General features: G+C 35.9%; 1 protein-coding gene and 1 long non-coding RNA gene across 37 annotated transcripts in view; one reads left to right on the top strand and one right to left on the bottom strand.

Moving 5' to 3' along the window:
* Positions 1 to 20714, top strand: part of LOC143647089 (anomalous homeobox protein-like) — a 343658-nt gene that overhangs the window by 214820 nt on the left and 108124 nt on the right. The gene's annotated exons all lie outside the window — the stretch shown is intronic.
* Positions 1 to 20714, bottom strand: part of LOC143647088 (uncharacterized) — an 89221-nt gene that overhangs the window by 41551 nt on the left and 26956 nt on the right. Inside the window, exon 2 of the long non-coding RNA XR_013157826.1 lies at positions 6020 to 6084. This is a non-coding gene — a long non-coding RNA (uncharacterized LOC143647088). The remainder of the gene's footprint in view (positions 1 to 6019; positions 6085 to 20714) is intronic.

Here is a 20714-nt window from a genome sequence, read left to right as displayed (position 1 = left end):
TCTTGATGACATTCAACCTTCTTATCCATAAGCATGGAATGTCTTTCCATCTATTCAGTTTATTTTTATTTCTTTTAGCAGTTTTTTTCTTGAAATTTTCTGTGAATAAGTCATTGACATCCCTGGTTAGTCTTTTTTCTTAGATACCTGATTCTTCTGGTTGCTATTTTGAATGGATTGTTTTCTTTTATTGTCACCTCAAATAGGTCATTGCTTGTGTATAGAAACATTACTGATTTTTGTACATTAATCTTGTATCCCACCACTTTGTTGAGTCTGTTTATTAGCTCAAGTAGCTTTGCCATGGATTCGTCAGGATTTTCTAAGTATAGGATAGGATCATGTCATCTGCAAAAATGAAAGTTTTACTTCTTTTCCTATTTGGATGCTTTTTATTTCTTTCTCCTGTCTAATCACTCCATTAGGACTTCTACTACAATGTTGAATAGTAATGATGACAATGGGCATCCTTTTCTCATTCCCAATCTTAGGGGGGGATGCTTTCAATTTCTCACCATTAAGTATGATGCTGGCTATGGGTTTTTCATATATGCCCGTGGTACTTAGATTCAGATGTCAACTTGGCTAGGTGAAGGTGCCTTTCCTCTGAAGAACTATACATTAACTAAGTAAATCCTCTTTTATTAAAAGCCAATCCATCTCTGGTGTGTTGCATTCTGGTAGCTAGAAAACTAGAATGATGCCCTTTATGATATGGAGGAAGTTTCCTTTAATTCCTAGCTTTTGAAATGTTTCATCAGGAAAGGATACTAGATTTTGTTGAATGCTTTTTCAGCATCAATCTACATGATCATGTAATTTTTTCCTTTTGATTTGTTAATGTGCTGTGTTATGATGATTGATTTTCTTATGTTGAGCCACCCTTGCATTCTTGGTATGAATCCCACTTTGTCATGACGTGTAATTCTTTTAACGTGGTGTTGAATTCAATTTGCTACTATTTTGTTAAGAATTTTTGCATCTATGCTCATTAGGGAGATTGGTCTGTAGTTTCCCGTTCTTGTAGGGTCTTCATCAGACTTGGTAGTGGAGTGATGTTAGCATCGTAAAAAGAGTTAGATAGCATTCCCTTTTCCTCAACCTTTTGGAAGAGTTTGATCAGGCTTGGCACAAGCTCTTTTTGGAATGTTTGATAGAATTCTCCTGTGAAGCTGTCTGGTCCTGAGCTTTTACTTTGTGGGAAGATTTTTAATGACTGATTGAATCTCTTCCCTTGGTTTGTTGAGATTTTCTACTTCTTCTTAAGTCAGTATAGGTAATTCATGTGTTTCTAGGAATTTGTCCATTTCATCTAAATTGTCTCATTTGTTGACATATAGTTCTTCATAATATTCGCTTATGATCTTTTAAATTTCTTCATGATTTGTGGTAGCACCCCCATTTCTGATTTTATTTGCATCTTCTCCCTTTTTTGCATTGTTAGTCTAGCTATGGTTCCATCAATTTTATTGATTTTTTCAAAGAATCAATGTTTACTTTTGTTGATTCCTTCTATTGTTTTATTGTTCTCCAGTTTGTTTGTTTCTGCTTTAATCTTTATTATTTTTCTTCCTTTATTTGTTTTGGAGTTAGTTTGCTGTTCTTTCTCTAAATTCTCCAGGTAGGCAGTTAAATCCTCAGGTTTTGCTTATTCTTATTTCTTAATTAAGGCATTTAAGGCAATAAATCTCCCTCTCGGCACTGCCTTTGCCACACCCTATAAGTTTTGATACATTGTATTCTCATTATCATTCATCTTCAGATATTTACCAATTTCTTTAGCAACTTCTTTCTTTTTTTAATTTATCTATTAATTAAAAGAAATAAAGAAGCAAAATAAAACAACATACATAATCAGTAATTCACAATATCATCACTTAGTTGCATATTCATCACTTCTGAGAACATTTGCATTAATTCAGAAAAAGAAATAAAACGAACACAGGAAAGAAAAAAAAATACATTGTATTCTCATTATCATTCATCTGCAGATATTTACCAATTTCTTTAGCAACTTCTTTCTTGACCCACCGACTATTTAAGAGTGTGTTTTTTAATCTCCATGTATTTGTGAAAGCTCTGGTTCTTCGGTGATTATTAATTTCCAACTTTATTTCATTGTGATCAGTGAAAGTGCTTTGGATAATTTCAATCTTATTAAATATATAAAGATTCAGACAGTACATTTTAAATTTTTGACTCTGGGATTTATTCCCCAGCATGTCTATTTCTTGGTTTTGTAAACAACTGGTTATAAGGCCAAAATTTTCTTGAGCTTTCACCCTCCCATCAGGAATCTCCGCCCAAGGTAAAAGCAGTGTTCCATGTTTTCCCTGTCTTTCAGGGTCTGTGTCTTGTCCTGGGATTTTGCTTGTTGTTTATTGTGGAATTGTTCTGTTTACAAGAGTTTGGTTGTCCATTTTGTTTCCCAGGAGACAAACCTCCCTCTCCCACATGTTTGAAGCTAAAAAATGCTCAAAGTGGTCTGCCTCTGTGGTTTCTTACACTCCCTTCATTGTTTTTAGCTGCTTTTTACTGGAAGGCAGATTCCAGGAGTAGGGTCACATTAGAAAGGACTTTCTCAACTCAGTCATTCCTATCTGAAACAGGGTTGGAGTCCCACACAGGAGGTAAAAACTGGCTCCAACATGCTCTGGGGAAGGTGTCAGGAGAGGTTCAAGAGCTTTTTCCATAGCTCCCCACAGCTGAGCTTTCTTAGCCTGTCCAGAAAATGTAGCCCTACAACTAAATGTGCCCCAATGCCCTGAGGAAGCATAGTCTTCTTTACCCTGGCCTTTGCCCAGGGTGGGTTAAAATAGTGGTACCCCTTTGCTGGGTCCATGATCAGTGATCAGCTTGCCCACCTGTTGTCTAGGAGAAAAGGAATTTTAGCCTTTCTGTCACCAATGAGACAATGAGGGGCTGGACCCCATGGCAACCTGTAATGAGAGTTGGGAATGGGCACCAGTACCTGCTGTACAGAGAAAGCAGTTTACAGTTCTTTGCCATAATTTCTCAACCTTTTACTCCTGCTCTTCCCTGTATGCTTACAGTGTATTTCTGGCTTCTGGAGTTTCAAAATAATTGTTTCAGATGTGTCCTGCCTATTTAAGAGTTGTTTGTAGAAGGACTAAGTCCTGAAGCTCCCTACTCTTACTCTCACACTGTTTTTTTCTTGCCCTTTATTACAATGTATATTTCTGTGAAAGCCAGACATGGTATCAGCTCATAGAAACTGAGGTAAATATGCCTTTAGTGTTATGGCTCTATGTTGACCTGTCTAAGAGTTTGCCTGTCCTTACTGTTCGTGGTAGCTATAGGTGTATAAGGCTTAAATTTCCTCCACTCTCCTTGTTTTTGGCTTCATTGTTGTTTTGCATTTTCCCAGAAACCACTTCTGAAATGGAATCTGAATCTTGCTCATTTTTTCAGTTGTAATTCTTTGTTATTATATAGAAGCCTGTGGATGTGGTGTTAAGGCATGGGGAGAGGAAGGTTTATGTAATAATAAGCTAGATTTCTGTCTTTTAGTGGACTGTGCCCCAGGGCTCTGACCTTCACAAATTCTCTGTCACCTTTTCACCATTTTAGGCTAGACAGGAAGGCTAGAGAGGATTAGAATTGGGTATTTCCTGAGATTGACTAGATTCTGGTCAAATGATTTCCCTGGAGGTCAGTTGGAGAACAGAATGTTCTGCACATAGTTTGAAATGGTTACTTTCCCTTGGGCATATTTAAAATATTCATTTTCCCCACCTGTCCTCTAGTTCACTAATCGTTTCTTCTTCCTCTTCAAATCTGCTGTTGTAAGTTTCCATTGTGTTTTAAATCTCTTCTATTGTGTCTTTCATTCCCATAAATTCTGCCATCTGTTTTTTCAAGCTTTTGAGTTCTTCTTTATGTCTTCCTTTTATCCTTCATCTCTTTTGCCATACAGACTTTTTTCTCACAACATCATTTTCTAAATTCTTATCCTTTCACTGATCAACTATCTCTTTCTGAATGTATTATGAACTCAAATATATAATGGATAATTCCTAACTCATGAAATAGGGTCTTTTTTTTCAATGCAATGGTCTAATGGATGTAATTGGGTACATTTCGTTCAAAATTAAACTATGGGTCTTTTCAGAATATATTTGCTTAACACCCATATCAGAGGAATGACTGATGGAATGTAATAAATAAAATTGTACCCCTTTTGTATATGGATCAATGCATCAAGTGTCTTCAAGACCAATGTCTTAATAAGCAGAGAGATTGATGCCTCTCCAAAACTATAATTTTTGTCTCATGAAGATTCCCTGAGAATTGCTCTGGTCTCTATGGCCATGAGTTTCTCTGTCCTCACTGCTCTGATTTTAGGGGTGTTTATTTGATATCAAGACACACCCATTGTTAGAGCGAAATCTAAGTGACCTCCTCCTTATCATCTTAATGTTGTGTTTCCTCTCTTTCTTGACATTTATTGGTCAGCCTAACCCAGTCACCTGTATCCTGAGACAAACATTCTTTGGAGTGATATTTTCTGTGGCTGTTTCTGCTGTTTAGCAAAGACCTTCATTGTGGTTATGACCTTCAAGCCATCAAACCAGAAAATACATTATATATGTGGATGGTCACCTAATTTGCAAAGTCTATGGTTTAGAGTGGCTCCCTCATTCAGGTGTGTCTCTGTGCATTCTGGCTAGGAACCTCTCCCCTTTACCCCGAGATGGACACACAATCTGAGTTTGGCCAAATCATCCTTCTGTGTAATGAAGGATCCACTACTGCCTTTTACTGTGTCCTGGGTTACTTGGGCTTTCTGGTATTACTGAGTTTCACAATTGCTTTTCCAGCCAGAAGGTGCCAGACAGTTTCAATGAGGCAAAATCAATCACATTCAGCATGCTGGTTTTCTGCAGTATGTGGATTTCTTTCATACCCACCTATCTGCACACAAAAGGCAAGGCCATGGTGGCTTTAGAAACCTTCTCAATCTTGGCTTCCAGTGTTGACTTCTTGGGTTGTATATTTCTTTCCAAATGCTATATGATTCTATTAAGATCAGATTGGAATTTAAGAAAAATATTTTTGAAAAATATTTCAAAAAAAATATTTAGACAAGATCCTTCCCAAAGGCAAAGGATTTAAGATTCAAACTGGCATCACTGATAGCATGACATAGCACTAATAAATACATTTCAATAAAATGATGACCATTGTTCTTTAATCAGGTGGTACCATTATCATTGGAGACAGCAAGTGATGGTGGAAAAAGCTCTGTTATCAGATAGAAAAAATGTTCAAATTCAGCACCTCTGTTGGCTGACTCTGACTTCCATTGCAGTCAATTAACATCTCCTTGACATACAATATTCTCATCTCTAACAGCATGTAATAGACTAACAAGTCATAAAGGGTTAGCATAAGAATTAATGAAATCATTTATGTGAAAACATGTTTATTTTTGTTAGCCTTAATCTGGTTTTCATTTATCTCATGAGGTGTAATTTATTCAGAAAGACTCTAGTGGTAGGAAGCTACTGATAACTGATTTCCCCTCATTAAACTACTCATAAAGACAACATGATATAAAAATTTGAACTCTGGTCTGTGTAAATCACATTCTGCAGTGAGAAACTTGACTTACCGAGAGACAGTGAGAGAGGATCCCACCCTTATTGGGCAAGTGTCACTTTCTATTATAGACAGATCTTTCAAACACTTTGTCTTCTACCTCTCTCCACTACTGATACCTGATATTACCTACAATTTTTCCAGCAATGAAATGTATCAGAAGTTATGTGGATAGAAGTATGAGGCCTAAATCCAGGAATGTAAGAGAACAGTTGGGATTTAAGGACCTGGAACATTTGTGGAATAATTCTCCCTAGAAGATGTGGTTTTCAGCTATTTCTTTCTGGGCAAAGAAATTCCTATGTACAGACTATTTCTGATAATCCAGTAACAAAACCCTCACATAAACATATAAAGGCAGAAGCAAAGGACAGGCAAAGACATGTGCTGGGCTTACCCTCTGTTAGCCTATCTTCAGTGGTCAGCTCCTCGCTTGAAGGCAAGATCCTCAGGCTTTCATTACTGGAAATACAAGTTGGAATCTGCTATGGGGCTCAGATTCACCACTGAGCAGCAGACATGGCCAAACTAATAGAAACTAGTGGAAATAAATGATGCTCAGAAATTACTACTTCAGGTAACTGTTCTTATGGAACTGATGTTATATTTCATTCAAAGTTCTGTAGCTTAAGAGGAATTGTGTTTGCACATAATAATGGATCTGTACAACTGTAAGACCATGGAAAACTGAATTAAAGATACTCTTACCTACCCTATATCAATTTTCATTTTTCATCTATTATTTTCTCTCCTAAACTGGATAGATCTCTACCTAAAATTAACATGTACTAAATCACTTTGATTATGCTACTTCAGTTGCTTCTATTTGGTCATAAAATTAGCAGATGACAAAACAGATATTCCCTTGGCAAGTCTCCAATATGAATAACCTGTACTATGTTCAGTTTACCATCTGAACATAAAACAGTTTATTCATATCAGAATAATATTCTGACATTCTATTCAGAATAAAGATTTGGCTATAGAAATTGTATTGGAAAGTTTCTACAATTATATTATTCATTCATTCACAGGAATTTGATACTTAAGTGTGGAATGAAGCTTAGTTGAAAAAAACTGTAACTATCAGGTTAGGTATGCTGATTAAGATCATGTTTCCAAAGCAATTCTTTTTTTGTTATGGTTGTATATCATTGCGTTGAATATCTAAGCCCTGAAATGTATTTAATTAGTGGAAGGAATAGTGTCTTCAGAACATTTCCAAATACATGGCAGAAATTTTACCATCTGGCAGGAGCTTATTTAAATATTTAAGTGAGTATTTATCAAATATATGTTTCAAATTAAACATTCAGAATTTGGAATGAATTGTAATGGAGTGTATTGTGTGGCAATTTATGCTTAGTTAATGCACAATAACCCAACATCAAGCAATCCTTTTAAAAGTATCTAAATATATTGTGAAATACAAATAAAGTGCAAATATTGTCAATGTACTGTTTAAAGAATTTTAATTTTATAAACACCTATTTATGATCACAATGCTTAGAAAAAACCTTATATATATGAAGATCCCTGTGTACCTTTTTCCAGTCACATTCTGCCCACCTGCAGTCCTCCAGAGAAAAGGGCTATTCTAAATTTTGTGTTAATCATTTCCTTGTTTTGTTTTAAAAAAATAGTTTTCATTCCCAAATATTATCTTGTACAGTTTCACCTGTTTTTCAATTTTATATAAATGTATTATTCTATATGTCTTCTTCTGTGAGTTGCTCTATTTCCTAAGCCTGTTTTAGGATTTATACATGTAGTTGCATATAATATAACTGTATTTTATTCTTTTTTGACTCCTGTATATTCTATCTCACTATGTAAGAATATATCGATAACTAGTGAATTCTCCTTGTGACAGATATTTGGGATATTTTCATTTTTTTCTTATTGCCAACTATTTGTCTTCCATGCTTGTACATATGCTACGTATGTGCACAATTTGTTTAAAAGTATAATCACTGTGTCATAGGGCATTCCTTTACCAGAGAATCCCAAATTATTTCCCAACTAGTTATAAAAATTTGAAATTTCAGCAGCTACATGTAAGATTTCCATTACTCCACATCTATTCCAACTTTAGTCATTGTCAGACTTTTAATTTTGTCACTTTGAGATTACGAAATCTTTCTTTTAATATACAATTGTGTAAAAAATATTTTTAAAGAATTAAGGAGCAAAATATCCCTAGATATTGGGATAAGAATCAAGGAAGAAGGAGGAGTTGTAACAGAGAAGATGGGCTTTAACAAATGAGTATGACTATTGAATCATTATATTGATATTTCTTTTTGGTCTTCAGTATCTTAGAACAACTAGAGGGAAAAATCTGAAATTGTGGAACCGTAACCCACACCATACTTTGAAATTCATTTTTTAATTACTGTTTTTTTTTTTTTGCATGAGCAGGCATGGGAATCAAACCCAGGTCTCCAGCAAGGCAGGCAAGAATTCTGCCACTGAGCCACTGTCGCACTGCCCTCTTTAACTACTTTTTAAAGTGTACTTTGAGTTTATTGCTTTTTGGAATATATGGTATGTTTCACAATAAAAATGTTTAAAAAATATATACAATTTTGTGATTAATAATGCGATTACCATTTTTCTTCTTTGTTTCTTTGAAATTCTGCAATTTCACAATGATATGATTACATATGAACCTCTCTTTTTATCCTGCTTAAGATTATATTGTCTCCCTGAGTTTGTAGATTGTTAAGTTTTATATTTAAGGAAAAGTCTATGAGGTTGTTTCTTTTTTTTTTTTTTTTTTTTTTTTTTAAAGAGAGAGGGAGGAAGGGAAGGAAAGACAGAGAGAAGGAAGGAAGGATAGAAGGAAGGAAAGGAAACATCTTTAAACATTTTCTTGTTTTATTGTATTTTGTTTGTTTGTTTGTTTTTTACATGGGCTGGGGCCGGGAATCGAACCGAGGTCCTCCGGCATGGCAGGCAAGCACTTTGCCCGCTGAGCCACCGCGGCCCGCCGAGGTTGTTTCTTTTAATTTTTATCTTCCTTAATGTCCATCTCTTCTCCTTTGAAACATATATTAGATGGTATCATTCTATTCTCAATGTCTCTGAAACTCTACTTTGTATATTTTCCATCTAGAGGGGAAAAAATCATATGATTATCTCCATGAATGCTGAAGCAACCCTTGAGAAAATTCAATTTTCATTCCTAATAAGGTCACTCAGTAAAATATAAACTGGTCAATTGTAAAGCCAGTGTCCTACTTAATAGGAAGACACTAGAGAAATCCCAAAAAGGTCAATAATAAGGCACTCCTTCCAAATACTATTTACCACTATATTAGAAGTATAGACCAGTGAAACTTTAAAAAAAGAATTATAGGCATAACTATTGGAAAAGAAGATATAGTACCATCTCTATTGGCAGTTAATATGATAAAATATTTGAAAAATCTAAGGGGATCAATGATAAAGCTAAAGCAAAAAACTAAGAGTTTAGTAAAGTAAAACAGAAAATTTACACACAAAATCAATGGCCTATGTGTAAGTAAACAATAACCAGATAGAAGTTATAAAGGTGGAGAAAACATTTAAAATTTCAACTAATAAGATACACTTCTAGGAATAAGCATGACAAGATAAATGACAAATCAATAGGATACTAACTTTAGCACACTTCTGAAAATAGACATTGCCCAAAAGGAAAGCTATCCCTTGGTCATGGATGTCAATGCTTCTCAAGTTAATGTAGAAATGTAACACAATCTGAATACAAATAGCATAAGTTTTTTTTCTTTTTAAGCAAAAATTCATATTGCAAAAAACATGCTAAAATACTTATGAACACCCTGAAAGAAATATAGCAACAGAGGGGAATTAATCCCTCCAGATATTAAAGCGCATTACAAACCCTCTGTATTTAAAATACGTGGTTCTGGCACACCAATGGAATAAAAAAAATCAGAAGTGAATTTAAGTTCATAAAAAATACAAAAGTGACATCTCAAAGTGGATTTGAAATAAATAAAATTGGGACAACTAGAAAAATAATAAGACTGCATCCATATATAAAAAAAACATGAACACCAAATGGATGGAAATTGAAGAGTAAACTTAAAAACATACAAGTACAGGAAGAAAACGTAGGTGAATTTTTATACAACCTATACTGAGAACTCAACGATGACTATAAGCCAAAATCCATATACTACCTACATTAAAAAGTAAAAATGCTATATGCAATGGCAAAAGACAAATTAGAAAAATGGAAAGAAATACATTCAAAATATGACATAGATAAAGGACTAATTAAGAGAGAACTCTTAAGAATAAAGAATAAAAAAAATGATACCCAAATGGCAATGATATACTTTGTCCCTAGCTAGTGGCTCTCTTGAACCATTTCTCACTAAAATGAACTAGAGGTTCTTGGAGAAATGAACAATTCCTAGTCTGATTCAGGGAATTTACAAGGTGGGTCTTGTCCATCTTTTTTTTCTGCCAGAGAGCAAAGTAATGTTCAAAGACACGGAAAATCAAAAAAAGACATGGGAACTAACTTGTAGGGAGTCCTAAAGAACAAATTTGGGAGAATTCATGCATTAAATAATGTCAATAAATAAAATAAGAATCTATAAATAAATAAACAGAATCTATAAGGCCACAATGGCATTCAAAATATAGGGAAAAGGGAGAAGATGGTGAAGCCCTACATTATTGAGGAATGCCAGCTCATCAATACCCTAGGGATGACATAATTAAATAGTGTTTTTGCAACAATCTTCAAGTTTAGATATTGATTGAGGCAGGGATCATCAGTGGATTTTGAAATTATTGGAATAAAGTTTATTGGACAATTATCCATATGAATATATTGGTAAGAACATTTCAGGCTGAGAGAATGAGAGGTTACTTCAGGCAGGAGCAGGGAGGATATGAATAATAACAACGAGACCAGAGACAAAAAGGCAAGCGAGAGAAAGGACAGGTGTAGGAGACAGCGTAGTGAGGTGGCCAGATCATGTGGACACGTGAAGGCCAATGGCTTTTTGTCAGAGTGAAATGAATTCCAGGTTTTGAACAAAGCAATGGCATAATCTGACTTATAGTTTTAAAAATGCCACATTTTGAAAAATACCACTCAGAATAGAAAACAAGACAGATCTGTCAGGATGCAATTGATGTTATAAGCATGGGCTATCTAAATAGCAGCACCAGGGAGAGTCTTACAAAGTGGGAGCATATACACACTGATTATTATGGTATATGTGTCCACTCTGATAAGCTATTTCTACTAGGTGCAAACTGGTTTATCACCACATGTTGTTTAACTGCAATTCTATAGGGCACATTTCATTTTCTCAGAAAGTCTCTGAGGTCAATTGCTTTTGTCTACTTGAAAATCCTTTCTTGAAAGGGGGTTCTTCCTAGCCATGTCCAGTGCCTGTGGCCATTTATTTTACTTAGCAGTCCCCCACTTTTGATCTTTTTCTGATGACATCACTGGGAACTTAACCAAACAGTCCAGGCACCACCACTGATTTCTTTATTTGTTGGATGGTCAAATAGAAAATTTTCAACAATTATCACAGCTGTAATTAAATATTTTATTTTTAAGTAATACTTATTCCACTTTCTAGAGTATATGAGTGCAAGGATGACATATATTCACTCCTGTATTTCCACATTAATCACATTGCCTTATTTGTAATTTTTCTCATTTAATGTTGAAATTATAAAGTCATGCATCAATTATATAAATATTCTAGTGGAAGGGTATTGTGCAGTGCTTGTGAAAACTGACCAGGCAACAACTCCATTCAACCAATTTACCATGTCGATTTTCTAAGAGCTTCACTCCATTGAAATACTTACTGGGTTTATTTTTTAACACTTTTTATTCAGAAATGTAATAAACACAAAAAAGCAATAAATTTCAAAATACATTTTAACAAGTAGTTATCAACAGATTTCAAAGTTTGGTATGGGTTACAATTCTACAATTTCAGGTTTTTCCTTCTAGCTATTCCAAAACACTGCAGACTAAGATGAAATATCAATATAATAATTCAGTAGTCATACTCATTTGCTAAATCTTAAATTCTATTATAATTCCTTCTTCTCCTTCAATTCTTCTTCCAATCTTTAGGGATATTTGAGTTATGCCCATTCCAACATTTTCATGTTGAAAAGGGGTGTCAACCATATGGGGTAGGGGGATAGTACTGGATGATGTTCGTGGAGAGGCTGGTACCTCTAGATTTCAGGATTTATCTGGCCTGGGAACTATCTGAAGGTTTTAGTTTCTGAAAAGTAAACATAGTGCGTGCAATTTTTTAGGATCTCAGATAAAGCCCTAGGTGTGCTTCAGGGGTTAATAAAAATGATGTTGGTTGGGGTTTGGCAAACTATGAGAATCAGCAATAACTAGCTCAAGCTTGCATAAGAGTAGCTTCCCGAATAGCCTCTTGACACTATTCGAACTCTCTTAGCCACTGATACCTTATTCAGTTACATTTCTTTTCCCCCTTTTGGTCAAGAAGCCATTGTCAATCACAGTGTCAGGGTCAGGTTTATCCCTGGGAGTCATGTCACACATCGCCAAGGAGATTCACATCCCTGGACATTTTGTTCCATGTAGGAGGGAGGGTCATGATTTTACTTGCGGAGTATGGCTTAGGTAAAGAGAGAGGCCACCTCTGACCAACAAAAGAGGTTCTCTGTAAACAATTCTTAACCATATCATAGGTATGCTTAGTTTCTCTGCTACAGAAATAAGTTTCATAAGAACAAACTTCAAGATCTAGAGTATGGCCTATTAACTTAGGAGTTCCTAGGGTTTGAGAGTGTATTAGGCATTTCCCAGATGAGAAAGTTTAATAGTTTCATATTTTTTCTCCAGTCCCTCAAGGAACTCTGCCAATACTTTTTGCTCATCTGCCCAACTTACTCTGGGGATGTATCCTGGTGTTACATTAAGCTATATAGAATTACTAACCCTCATTCCCTTTCTGGGCTCCATGTGTTTGGGTTGTATAAATGAACTATCCTGACAGATTGAGCTAGGTTGTGTGATACAGAAATTTTAGGTTTTGGACAAAATAAAGCTTTCTTCCTTTGGTCTCATACAGTAGGTGAAGTTCTAAAATACAGACACTGTCATTCTCTACCTTGTATTCAATTTACCTTGGTCCAAACCAGATCAGCTTTGTTCTTACCTCTAATTGAAGCCTGATCTCCTTTTCGGTCTCTTTAATACTTGTTGCATAAAGCAATGTTGACTTTCATAGCTGCAAAACTGCAACACTGAGTTTTAGGTGTCACACAAGTGTCCAAAGTTCCAGTTACACACATAGCACAGCATCTCAGAATCTAGAAATAATACATAAAGCTCAGGAAAAAATATAATTCTTTTAATATGTCCTTGGATTAGATTTGCAAGTATTTTATTGAGAATTTTTGTATATAGATTCACTAGGGAGATTGGCCTGTAGTTGTCCTTTTTTGTAGCATCTTTATCTGGTTTTGATATTAGAGTAATGTTAGCTTCATAAAATGAATTAGGTAGTGTTCCTTTTTCCTAAATTTTGAGGAAGAGTATGAGCAGGATTGGTGTTAGTTCTTTTTGGAATATTTGACAAAATTCCCCTGTGAAGCCATGTGGCCCTGGGCTTTTCTTTGTAGGAAGATTTTTGATGACTAATTGAATCTCTTTACCTGTGATTGGTTTGCTGAGAGCTTCTATTTCTTCTCAAATCAGGGTAGGTTGTTTGTATGCTTCTAGGAATTTGTCCATTTCATCTAAATTGTCTAGTTTGTTGGTGTTCAGTTATTCATAGTATCGTCATATGATTTTTTTTCATTTCCTCAGGGTCCATGGTAATGACTTCCCTCTCATTTTTTATTTTCTTTATTGGCATTATATCTCTTTTTTTCTTTGTCACCCTAGTCAGGGTTACATTGATTTTATTGATTTTTTTCCAAAAAAACTTTTAGTTTTATTGATTCTTTCTTTTGTTTTTTGTTGTTGTTAATCCAATTCATTTATTTCTGCTTTAATCTTCATTATTTTTCTTCTTCTATTTACTTTGGGGTTAGTTTGCTGTCTTTTCTATAGTTCCTCCAGGTGAGCAGTTAAATCTTTGATTTTTGCTCTTTCTTCATTTTTAATATAGGCATTTACAGCAATAAATTTCCCTTTCAGCATTACCTTTGCCACCCCCGGTAAGTTCTGATATGTTGTATTCTCATTTTCATCTGTCTCCAGATATTTACTGATTTCTCTTGCAATTTATTCTTTGATGCACTAATTGTTTAAGAGTGTATTGTTTAGTCTCCATATGTTTGTGAAAGTTCTAGTTCTTTGGTGGTTTATTGATTTAAAGCTTCATTCCATTGTAGCAGAGAAAGTGCTTTGGATAATTTCAGTCTGTTTAAATTGATAAAGAGCTGTTTGGTGCCCCAGCATATGGTCTATCCTGGAGAATGTTCCATGAGTGCTAGAGAAGAATGTATATCCTGGTGCTTGGCAGTGTGATGATCTGTATATGTCTATCAGGTCTAATTCATTTGTCACAATATTTAGATTTTCTATATCCTTATTGATCCTTTGGTCATTCTATTTATAAAAGAGAGGTGTATTGAAGTCTCACTATTGACTTCCGGAGAAGGTGGCAGCTTAGTAAGACGCACGGATCTTAGTTTCTCCTCCAGGACAGCTACTAGGGGAGTAGAAACGATACAGAACAGCTCCCAAAGCCATGACAGAGATAAAAAAGACAGTGTACCCCCATCCTGGAATGGCTGGCTGGCTGAGAGAACCCGCTCTGGTGAGATCACCGAGGGGCGCGGGCTTCACCGGGTGGGGCGGCAAGAGGCCAGAGTTACTCCCTTCCCCCTCCCCGGGCCGGCTGGGAGAATTGGATCGGAAATTCCCAGGCCACGGAGAACCGCGACAGGGGGGGGCCCTTCCAAACCCGTGACTCTCCGGGAACGTGCACTCTCCCGGGTGGGCTGCTGCGGCTGGCGCCCTCCCGCCAAGCTTGGCGCCCCAGGCCGACTATGAAATTTGGACGGGTGCTTTCCCGGGCTGCGGCGGCCAGCGACCCTCCCCGCGTTCGGACCCCGGGCCGGCTGGCACTCTTCCAAGCCGCTTCGGCTAGCGAAACTCCCGGACGGCGAGAGTTTTCCAAAGTTAAAGGACCCACAGCACCTTTTACTGGTGGGACCCGCAGACAAACGTGTGCCATGAGCGCCACCTACTGGGCAGGATAAGAAAAACAGAACCCAGAGATTTCACAGAAAAATCTTACAACCTTGTTGGGTCCGACACCCAGGGAAATCTGACTAAATGCCCAGACGCCAGCAGCAGAAGATAACTGTCCACACTCAGAAGCTTGAGAATATGGCCCAGTCAAAGGAACAAACCAATAGTTCAAATGAGATACAAGAGCTGAGACAACTAATGCTGAATATACGAACAGAAATGGAAAACCTCTTCAAAAATGAAATCGATAAATTGAGGGAGGACATGAAGAGGACATGGGCTGAACATAAAGAAGAAATAGAAAAACTGAAAAAACAAATCACAGAACTTATGGAAGTGAAGGATAAAGTAGAAAAGATGGAAAAAACAATGGATATCTACAATGATAAATTTAAAGAGACAGAAGATAGAATTAGTGATTTGGAGGATGGAACATCTGAATTCCAAAAAGAAACAGAAACTATCGGGAAAAGAATGGAAAAATTTGAACAGGGTATCAGGGAACTCAAGGACAATATGAACCGCACAAATATATGTGTTGTCGGTGTCCCAGAAGGAGAAGAGAAGGGAAAAGGAGGAGAAAAACTAATGGAAGAAATTATCACTGAAAATTTCCCAACTCTTATGAAAGACCTAAAATTACAGATCCAAGAAGTGCAGCGCACCCCAAAGAGATTAGACCCAAATAGGTGTTCTCCAAGACACATACTAGTTAGAATGCCAGAGGTCAAAGAGAAAGAGAGGATCTTGAAAGCAGCAAGAGAAAAACAGTCCATCACATACAAGGGAAACCCAATAAGACTATGTGTAGATTTCTCAGCAGAAACCATGGAAGCTAGAAGACAGTGGGATGATATATTTAAATTACTAAAAGAGAAAAACTGCCAACCAAGACTCCTATATCCAGCAAAATTATCCTTCAAAAATGAGGGAGAAATTAAAACATTCTCAGACAAAAAGTCACTGAGAGAATTTGTGACCAAGAGACCAGCTCTGCAAGAAATACTAAACGGAGCACTAGAGTCAGATACAAAAAGACAGAAGAGAGAGGTATGGAGAAGAGTGTAGAAAGAAGGAAAATCAGATATGATATATATAATACAAAAGGCAAAAAGTTAGAGGAAAATATTATCCAAACAGTAATAACACTAAATGTCAATGGACTGAATTCCCCAATCAAAAGACATAGACTGGCAGAATGGATTAAAAAAACAGGATCCTTCTATATGCTGTCTACAGGAAACACATCTTAGACCCAAAGATAAACATAGGTTGAAAGTTAAAGGTTGGGAAAAGATATTTCATGCAAATAACAACCAGAAAAGAGCAGGAGTGGCTACACTAATATCCAACAAATTAGACTTCAAATGCAAAGCAGTTAAAAGAGACAAAGAAGGACACTATATACTAATAAAAGGAACAATTAAACAAGAAGACATAACAATCATAAATATTTATGCACCAAACCAGAATGCCCCAAAAAATGTGAGCAATACACTGCAAACACTGAAAAGGGAAATAGACTCATATACCATAATAGTTGGAGACTTCAATTCACCACTCTCATCAATGGACAGAACATCTAGACAGAGGATCAATAAAGAAATATAGAATCTGAATATTACTATAAATGAGCTAGACTTAACAGACATTTATAGGACATTACATCCCACAACAGCAGGATACACCTTTTTCTCAAGTGCTCATGGATCATTCTCAAAGATAGACCATATGCTGGGTCACAAAGTAAGTCTCAACAAATTTAAAAAGATTGAAATCATACACAACACTTTCTCGGATCATAAAGGAATGAAGTTGGAAATCAATAATAGGGGGAGTGCCAGAAAATTCACAAATACGTGGAGGCTCAACAACACACTCCTAAACAACGAGTGGGTCAAAGAAATTGCTAGAGAAATTAGCAAATACCTCGAAGCGAATGAAAATGAAAACACAACATATCAAAACTTATGGGACGCAGCAAAGGCAGTGCTAAGAGGGAAATTTATTGCCCTAAATGCCTATATCAGAAAAGAAGAAAAGGCAAAAATTCAGAAATTAACTATCCATTTGGAAGAACGGGAGAAAGAACAGCAAACTAATCCCAAAGCAAGCAAAAGGAAAGAAATAACAAAGATTAGAGCAGAAATAAATGAAATTGAAAGCATGAAAACAATAGAGAAAATCAATAAGACCAGAAGTTGGTTCTATGAGAAAATCAATAAGATTGATGGGCCCTTAGCAAGATTGACAAAAAGAAGAAGAGAGAGGATGCAAATAAATAAGATCAGAAATGGAAGAGGAGACATAACTACTGACCTCACAGAAATAAAGGAGGTAATAACAGGATACTATGAACAACTTTACGCTAATAAATACAACAATTTAGAGGAAATGGACGGGTTCCTGGAAAGACATGGACAACCAACTTTGACTCAAGAAGACATAGATGACCTCAACAAACTAATCACAAGTAAAGAAATTGAATAAGTCATTCAAAAGCTTCCTAAAAAGAAAAGTCCAGGACCAGACGGCTTCACATTTGAATTCTATCAAACATTCCAGAAAGAATTAATACCAACTCTCCTCAAACTCTTCAAAAAAATTGAAGCAGAGGAAAAACTACCTAATTCATTCTATGAAGCCAACATCACCCTCATGCCAAAACCAGGCAAAGATATTACAAAAAAAGAAAACTACAGGCCAATCTCTCTAATGAATATAGATGCAAAAATCCTCATAAAATTCTAGCAAATCGTATCCAACAACACATTAAAAGAATTATACATCATGACCAACTAGGATTCATCCCAGGTATACAAGGATGGTTCAACATAAGAAAATCAATTAATGTAATACACCACATCAACAAATCAAAGCAGAAAAATCACATGATCATCTCAATTGATGCAGAGAAGGCATTTGACAAGATTCAACATCCTTTCCTGTTGAAAATACTTCAAAAGATAGGAATACAAGGGAACTTCCTTAAAATGATAGAGGGAATATATGAAAAACCCACAGCTAATATCATCCTCAATGGGGAAAAATGGAAAACTTTCCCCCTAAGATCAGGAACAAGACAAGGATGTCCACTATCACCACTATTATTCAACATTGTGTTGGAGGTTCTAGCCAGAGCAATTAGACAAGAAAAAGAAATACAAGGCATCAAAATAGGAAAGGAAGAAGTAAAACTATCACTGTTTGCAGACGATATGATACTATACGTCGAAAACCCGGAAAAATCCACAACAAAACTACTAGAGCTAATAAATGAGTACAGCAAAGTAGCAGGTTACAAGATCAACATTCAAAAATCTGTAGCATTTATATACACTAGCAATGAACAAGCTGAGGGGGAAATCAAGAAACGAATCCCATTTACAATTGCAACTAAAAGAATAAAATACCTAGGAATAAATTTAACTAAAGAGACAAAAACCTATATAAAGAAAACTACAAAAAACTGCTAAAAGAAATCACAGAAGACCTAAATAGATGGAAGGGCATGCCGTGTTCATGGATTGGAAGTCTAAATATAGTTAAGATGTCAATCCTACCTAAATTGATTTACAGATTCAATGCAATACCAATCAAAATACCAACAACTGGGCGGGCCGCGGTGGCTCAGCGGGCAAAGTGCTTGCCTGCTATGCCGGAGGACCTCGGTTCGATTTCCGGCCCCAACCCATGTAACAAAAACGGAGAAACAGAATACAATAAAACAAGAAAATGTTTAAAGATGTTTCCCTTTCTTCCTTCCTTCCTTCCTTCTATCCTTCCTTCCTTCTCTCTGTCTTTCCTTAACAAAAAAAAAAAAAAAAAAAAAAAATACCAACAACTTATTTTTCAGAAATAGAAAAACCAATAAGCAAATTTATCTGGAAGTGCAGGGTGCCCCGAATTGCTAAAAACATCTTGAGGAAAAAAAACAAAGCTGGAGGTCTTGCACTGCCTGACTTTAAGGCATATTATGAAGCCACAGTGGTCAAAACAGCATGGTATTGGCATAAAGATAGATATATCGACCAATGGAATCGAATAGAGTGCTCAGATATAGACCCTCTCATCTATGGACATTTGATCTTTGATAAGGCAGTCAAGCCAACTCACCTGGGACAGAACAGTCTCTTCAATAAATGGTGCCTAGAGAACTGGATATCCATATGCAAAAGAATGAAAGAAGACCCATATCTCACACCCTACACAAAAGTTAACTCAAAATGGATCAAAGATCTAAACATTAGGTCTAAGACCATAAAACAGTTAGAGGAAAATGTAGGGAGATACCTTATGAATCTTACAATTGGAGGCAGTTTTATGGACCTTAAACCTAAAGCAAGAGCACTGAAGAAGGAAATAAATAAATGGGAGCTCCTCAAAATTAAACACTTTTGTGCATCAAAGAACTTCATCAAGAAAGTAGAAAGACAGCCTACACAATGGGAATCAATATTTGGAAACGACATATCAGATAAAGGTCTAGTATCCAGAATTTATAATGAGATTGTTCAACTCAACAACAAAAAGACAGCCAACCCAATTACAAAATGGGAAAAAGACTTGAACAGACACCTACCAGAAGAGGAAATACAAATAGCCAAAAGGCACATGAAGAGATGCTCAATGTCCCTGGCCATTAGAAAAATGCAAATAAAAACCACAATGAGATATCATCTCACACCCACCAGAATGGCCATTATCAACAAAACAGAAAATGACAAGTGCTGGAGAGGATGCGGTGAAAGAGGCACACTTATCCACTGTTGGTGGGAATGTCAAATGGTGCAACCACTGTGGAAGGCAGTTTGGCGGTTCCTCAAAAAGCTGAATATAGAATTGCCATACGACCCAGCAATACCATTGCTGGGAATCTACTCAAAGGAATTAAGGGCAAAAACTCAAATGGACATTTGCACACCAATATTTATAGCAGCGTTATTTACAATTGCAAAGAGATGGAAACAGCCAAAATGTCCATCAACAGACGAGTGGCTAAACAAACTGTGGTATATACATACGATGGAATATTATGCAGCTTTAAGGCAGGGTAAATTTATGAAGCATGTAATAACATGGATGGACCTAGAGAACATTATGCTGAGTGAGTCTAGTCAAAAACTAAAAGACAAATACTGTATGGTCCCAATGATGTGAATCGACACTCGAGAATAAACTTGGAATATGTCATTGGTAACAGAGTTCAGCAGGAGTTAGAAACAGGGTAAGATAATGGGTAATTGGAGCTGATGGGATACAGACTGTGCAATAGGACTAGATACAAAAACTCAAAAATGAACAGCACAATAATACCTAATTGTAAAGTAATCATGTTAAAACACTGAATGAAGCTGCATCCGAGCTATAGGTTTTTGTTTTGTTTTGTTTTGTTTTGTTTTGTTCTTACTATTATTACTTTTAGTTTTTTTCTCTATATTAACATTCTGTATCTTTTTCGGTTATATTGCTAGTTCTTCTAAACCGATGCAAATGTACTAAGAAACGATGATCATGCATCTATGTGATGATGTTAAGAATTACTGATTGCATATGTAGAATGGTATGATTTCTAAAAAAAAAAATGGACAGCACAATACTACCTAATTGTAATGTAATTATGTTAAAACACTGAATGAAGCTGCATCTGAGCTATAGTTGTTTTTTTCTTATATATTTTTGTATTTTTTATTTTTATTTTTTTCTCTATATTATCATTTTATTTCTTTTTCTGTTGTCTTGCTATTTCTTTTTCTAAATCGATGCATATGTACTAAGAAATGATGATCATACATCTATGTGATGATATTAAGAATTACTGATTGCATATGTAGAATGGAATGATTTC

Source organism: Tamandua tetradactyla, chromosome 9 (assembly GCF_023851605.1).
Source record: "Tamandua tetradactyla isolate mTamTet1 chromosome 9, mTamTet1.pri, whole genome shotgun sequence".
NCBI lineage: Eukaryota > Metazoa > Chordata > Mammalia > Pilosa > Myrmecophagidae > Tamandua > Tamandua tetradactyla.
This window is presented reverse-complemented; position numbering and strand designations above follow the sequence as displayed.